The 6,630-nt window shown below is 39.7% G+C and overlaps 1 pseudogene; it reads right to left on the bottom strand.

Moving 5' to 3' along the window:
- Positions 1-2,902: 2,902 nt before the first annotated feature.
- LOC117794869 (large ribosomal subunit protein uL6-like) lies at positions 2,903-3,517 on the bottom strand (annotated as a pseudogene).
- Positions 3,518-6,630: the final 3,113 nt, after the last annotated feature.

Genomic DNA, 6,630 nt, shown 5'->3' with positions numbered 1-6,630 from the left:
TTTTTTAATGTTTTAAAATTTATCACAAATGGCATCACAGGCTCAGAATATAAAATAATATACCATCTCTTAGCTTTTATGGGTTTAGGAGAAGTAAGCAAAATTGTGAAGTTAGAAGAGAACACTGATGAGAGTCCAATTTCCTGGGAAAAGAGGAGGAGGGACATTCATTTTCAAAAACACAACAGGGAGAAGGAAAAAAAAATTATCAAACTGTCTACAATTTTTGGCAGGTTGAGCATTTTTAGGGCGCCCCATTTACTGGGTGCTATCATATTTCCAGCTTCTTCTGTTTCTTTATTTTTATCAACTTCACAGATTTGTGACAAGAGTTCTTCCCAAATTGAAATATGTTTCTTTATCCATTCGTGTGTTTATTCCTTGGCCGGCAGTCAAGCGTATGTCCCAATTTTAGGTTAGTATCTCTCCAACATGGAATGAGTTCCTCCCTCACACAGTTCACAAGCTAGAAAACTCTAGTGTCAGCAAAAAAAAAAAAAAAATGTATCAATAGAAGCAAAAGGCTGAGCCAGCCTGAGCCAGGCCACCAGGCTGCCAGGGGAGTGAGCTTGCTCAGGGCCCAGGTTACATTCCTGGGGCAGGAGGGGGTGGGGTTGGTTGGGTTTGTTACCAAAGGCTGTTCTTCCTGCAGCACTGGAAACCTCTCTCCTACAAGGAGCCCCCTGCAGGATGGGATGTTTGGCCATGCTGTCAAAGAAATATGAAAAATTGTATCTATAGGTGTAATAAGAACTGTAATGCAAAAAAAAGTACATGTTTAAAGGCATGAATTGGCATGAACATACTCTATAGACAAAGAAAAATTGTGTTTTCTATATGTAATAAGAATTGTAATGCATTCCGCTGTCGTGTATTTAAAAAAATAAAATCAATTTTTTTTTTTAAAAGTAGCACTGGGGCTGGGATTGTGGCTCAGCAGTAGAGCATTCGCCTAGCACGGGCAGGATCCGGGTTCGATTCTCAGCACCACGTAAAAATAAAGGCATTGTGTTGTGTCCATCTACACCTAAAAAATAAATATTAAAAAAAAAGTAGCACTAACAAAATCATGGCTGAAATTTCTATCTTCCTGCTGAGGGGCGGGGGGGAGGCAGTGTTCTCAGTGTTATCAAAAGACAACACTATGACAAATTTAGTTTACAAATCTAAATTGGTTTTAGTGGCAATTCTAGAATAGAGGAGCAACTTATTTTATAAAATGAAAACTCTGAAAGAGCCCTACAGAGAAGTTTAACTTTATCGATAAATAAGGGCTAAAGAAAGCAAAAAAGAGAACATAAGGTGGATTGGATGTTTCAAAGTCAGTATCTTGATAAGGTGGGAACAGGGAAACAGTAACAGAGAAATAATTGACTGGTAGACATCTGGTTACCTTTAGGTAAGGATTAACACATTCTCCTGATTTCTTGGAAGTTCAGATTAAACTGCTCAGATTCAGTTTGGTGACACAGATCTTGAATTAGTCCATTTGGGTTGGTCTGTTGGGCCAGTACAGAAGCTCAGACCAAAATAATAGCCTGCCATAAATTTTTATTTCATACTCTGTATGTTTTGCATACACACTATTATGTGGCTTATGCTTCATTGTTATATTCACAAGAAGTCATTTGCTAGGAGTGGGGGGTGGGGGGAATGACCTACAAGACTTATTTCCATATCTGGAGGGCAAGATCCCAGGTGAAGAGGTTCCTCTTCCTACAGAAAAACCAAGCCACAGGGGCATTGAGCTCGGTGTGGCCAGCAAGGTGGTAACAACACTATCCAGCTTTAAAGATGAATTAAAAGGTGAAAAACCTATGAAGATGTGAAATGAGCCAGTTCTTTACAACCCTGGGATTCCAGCTCTCAGTACATCTGGGTCCTTGATTTGACATGTACCTTCTTTAAGTGTCCCAGGGTACTGGCTGAGGGATGCACAATTTACTTGGGCAAACAGAGGAAAGAGGACATGGTACTGATAATCCTATAGACGGTTTGTTGTTTCAAAGTACTGGGAGCATTTTAACACATTAAATGGCTAAGAGGATGGATTGTTTTCAAGCCAGAACTGGAAAAAGAGCTAGCTTACCCAAGCACCTGTATCTAGGGACACTGTCCACCAAGACACAGGTTTGCAGAGGCAAATGAAATGTTAACAGCACAGGATCAAAGAGGGAAGAACAGATTAAAAAATAAGTAAAAAGCAACAATGAATCCTGAGCATATCCCTGCCTGAGCAGGCTCCTTTGGGTGGCAGGGTTTTAAAGAGTTTTTCTTATCTTAGAAGGGTCCTAGTCTGTTGACCCTTTGCTTTTTCAACCATGCACACCTGAAGGAATGAATGATCAGGGTACCTGATGAGAAAACTAATTGTGCTGGATTCAATGGCACACACCTCTAATCCCAGTGGCTGGGGAGGCTGCATCAGGAGGATCACAAGTTCAAAGCCAGCCTCAGCAAATTAGCAAGGGCTAGGGATATTGCTCAGTTGTTAAGTGCCCCTGGGTTCAATCCCCAGTACCAAAAAAAACAAAACAAAAAAACCCACGCACTGTAACCATTTCAGGTAGGTGCCATTGTTTTATCCCTATGGGGCAGAACATTTGCAAATATCACCCTGTGTTTCTGTTCCCATCCTTCCCTGGGTCCAGCAGCAATGCATAGACACTACATCAAATCCCCTCAGCGTTAGAATGCAAAAAGAAGAAAAGTCTACTCTCGGGTCCAAATACACTTTCAGAACTAAAAAAAAAAAAAAAAAAAAAAAAAGAATTTGAGAAGAAAAGGTGGTTTATCAAGATTTTATCCCCCCCCCCATTCATAGAGATCTTTTATTGCATCATTATAATATCACAAATTGGTCTTAACAACTGGGGACCTTTTTACTGTAGCTGGACAACCCCTAGGTCGTATTCATCCACCTGCTGAGTTGTTCCTTTATCAGAGATACAGATTCTATCCGCCCCCCCAATTTTTTTGTTTTTGTTTTTTTTGTTTGTTTGGTTGGTTGGTTTTTTGTGGGGGGTTTTTGTTTGTTTGTTTTTGTTTTTTGTTTTTTGATGCCCTTGTGTTTGACTGTTGAGGTTTGTTGAATAGAAGCTGCTGAAGTCAAAATAAGTTCAGTGTCATTTCCTTCAAGGACTGACTCATCTTTCTGGTCTTGAGATACTGAACAAGCAACACCGGGCCTCATCCAACTCATGAGGATTTGTTTTTCACCCAAGAATTTCTGGATTTCAACAAGAAACTCATTCTTAGAAGAATGTCACTGATGGGGAAACCAGCAGACACAAAGCTCACCTAGTACCTGAAGGCCCATGTAACTCCATCGTGTTGTGTACAATTCAGACAGCGTTCTATTTCCCACCATTAGTCAACAGGGAACCTCTTCTTTCCAAGGAGACCAAGTTCTACACTGATGTGATTGGAGTGCCGACGCAGGCATCTTCTGGGGTCCTTTTGGGATAACTGTGCATCCATCCAGAATAATGTTGACATTTTCTGTAATGTCCACCATAGTCTGCTGAGAATAATCTTCATTCTTACTGTAGATGCAGCAAAAAGCAAGCTGTGATTTGCTTTTTAAGTTTTAACTAAGAGAATTATAATAAAAATCAGTAAATCACAATCCTAATCCTTTCAAACCTTCTCCAGCCCAAGTCTTTTTTTATCTTTGTTTTGTGGTTGTTTGGTTGGTTTTTGTTTAGCTACATCCCCAGTCATTTTTATTGTTTTATATTGAGACATTTTTATTGTTTTATCTTGAGCTTCCCAAGCTGCTGGGGCTACAGGTGTGGGATCCATGATCAGACCCAACCTAAATCTTGAAAGTCACAAATTTCAACTCCTTAGCCTTGCTTTCATGCTTATTTATCTTATTTTAATTTATTTATTGGTACTGGGAATTGAAGCTAAGGTACCACTTAGCCACATCCCCCCTTTTTTATTTTTTGAGACAGTGTCTCACTAACTTCCTGCTAAATTGCTGAGGCTAGCCTCCAACCTGCAATCCTCCTGCTTCAGCCTCCCACATGACTGGGATTACAGGTGTGTGCCACCACACACCTGCTGCCTGTTTTCTTAATCTTAATTATAAACTTACATGGTAATTTATTGATTTGTCAATATTTACTATTTGGGGGCTGGGGCTCTAGCTCAGTGGTTGAGCATTTTGTCTAATATGCACAAGACCCTGGATTTGATCCCCAGCACCACAAAAGAAAAGAAATTTTAAAAAATAATAATAAGTAACATTTAACATTGTCTATTTATTTCTTGCTATAATAAGTCAAGATATAGCTCTTACATTCCACCATCTCCACTTTCCCATTCCCAACCATCCGATATATGTATGAAGTATAAATAGAAAGCATGTGATAGAATTATTTAAATAATAATTAGTTAAATCAATACTTTATATTTACATTCTTTTGTTTGTGAAATGCTATTTTGCTTCATGGCCAGGTAGTATACTATGATTACATTTCCTTTCTTGAATAATTATTAGTCTTTATTGACTAAGATTATGGATTTTTTTCCCACCTTCTAGAATGAGGTTTAAGTATAGCAATAAAGATAAGGTAGCAAAAAAAAAAAAAAGAAGAAGAAGAAGTTAATTTTTGGCATGCCTAAACTGTGATCTAAAATTTTATATCCATTCTACCTATTTTAACGATAAAAATAGATTTAAAAAATTGAGGCTTAGAGAGAATAAATAGCTTTCCTAAATTCACACGGCTGTTAAGTGGTAGGTCTCAGTAAAATTGAAGACTGTTGCCTTTAGGGCTATGTTCCCAACAACTGCTTTTCTGGTGGAGATAATGTCAACACCCAGGCTACAATTTTACAAGGGGCCAATCTCATACTATAGTCTCTGGGTACCTTTAAACCAGTGGTTCACAAACTTCCATGTGCATAAGAGTCACCTATAGAGTTTATTAAAACAGTTTCCTGGGCCCCACCCCCAGATACTCCAATTCAGTAGGTTGGGATGGGGTCAGAGAATTCACTTTTCCAACCAACTCTCAAGTATGCTGCTGGAACAGAACTACCTTTTTTTTTGGCGGGGGAGGGGGAGAGATACTGGGGATGGAACCCAGGGGCACTCAACCCCTGAGCCACAACCCCAGCCCTATTTTGCATTTTATGTAGAAACAGGGTCTCCTTGAGTTGCTTAGGGCCTTGCTAAATTGCTGAGGCTGGCTTTGACTTGTGATTCTCTTGCCTCAGCCTCCAGAGCTGCTGGGATTACAAGCATGCACCAGTGCAGAACTTCTTTTTGAGAACCACTGGTCGATTGAACAGAGACCTCTATGGATCAGGTGCCCTTCCTGCTTGGCCAGAGCTATCTCCACTTCACTGGAGAAGAGTACGTGAGACTGTACAGTGCCTACCTCTCGCCATTCTCCCAAAGCCCTGACTGAGCCATGAAGCCAATCTGAAGATGAGGAAAAAAGAGAGAGAGAGACTCCTCCACTTTGTTCAATGTTTAGTTTTAATTTATAAAAGCCTATTTCCAGAGTACCTGTTATGACTGGAATCTGAAATCTCCCCCAAAGTCACATGTGTTGAAGTCTTGTCCCTCAGTGCAGCCACATTCAGAGGTGGGGCTCTTGGAAAGTAATTGGCATGAAGGATCTGACCTCATTAGTGGGTTAGTCCACTGATGGATTAATTCGAGAGATGATGGAAACTCTAGGAGCTGGGGCCTCTGTGGAAGAAGAACATCACTGGGGGCACGCCCCAGAAGGGCATACACGTCCTGGCTCCTTCCTCCCTCCCTCTCTTTGCTTCTTGGCCACCATGAGGTGAGCAGCTTTGTTCTGTTATGCCCTTCTGCCATGATGTACTACCTCACTAACATAGTACTAGAACCTGAATAGCTTCATTAATACCATAAAAAGATATTCATTTATTAAAGAAAATTCTCACTATAAAGTTAATGGTAAGGAATAATCCTCCAGAAAGGAGAACGTCAAACACAGAACATGGTCTCTTGTTGGTGACCATCAATTTACAATTAGTCTTTCATGGCCATTGCAAAGTCAATGAGCAAATGAGCACGGAAAGGGGCCAACTCAGTGCCCCTCTTGCTGGGAGTGGAGGCTTAGGGGAGAGTCACTGAGTTTAACTAGTCATGAAAGGGGGTTCCTCACCTGCCTCCCTCCAAGGAAGAAGTCCGCAACTCTGTTTAGAAAAACTGAATAAATGAGCATTTCTAAAGGGCTGCATCATGAAAGAAAACACCTGGGAAAGAGAGAATATTAAACCCAAGAGAGGAGAAGGCTTAAAAGTGAAAAGAAGCAGAGTTTATCCCATGCTTCTAAAATATCAAAGAGCTAATCAATTTAGACAAGGCATGTGTTGAACTAGTGTATATGTTATTCTATTTTTAATATACTGAACAGATAATGTGAGTTTAACTTAAATGTTTTCTATTAAATTAAAGATTGATAACAAGGAAATAGTGATTTATCCTTGTACTTACTAATATTTCCTAATCTTGAAATAAGCTCTCCATTGAGGGTTGTTCTTTGGTAACAGAACCATCTTAACCAGGAAAAAAAAAAAAGAACCAGATTTCCAATAGTAAAAACAAAACCTATTCTTAAGTTGATGACACAGTTTTCT

This window comes from Marmota flaviventris, chromosome 12 (genome assembly GCF_047511675.1).
Source record: "Marmota flaviventris isolate mMarFla1 chromosome 12, mMarFla1.hap1, whole genome shotgun sequence".
Taxonomy (NCBI): domain Eukaryota; kingdom Metazoa; phylum Chordata; class Mammalia; order Rodentia; family Sciuridae; genus Marmota; species Marmota flaviventris.
Note: the sequence above shows the minus strand (reverse complement) of the source record. Positions and strands in the feature narration are given on the sequence as shown.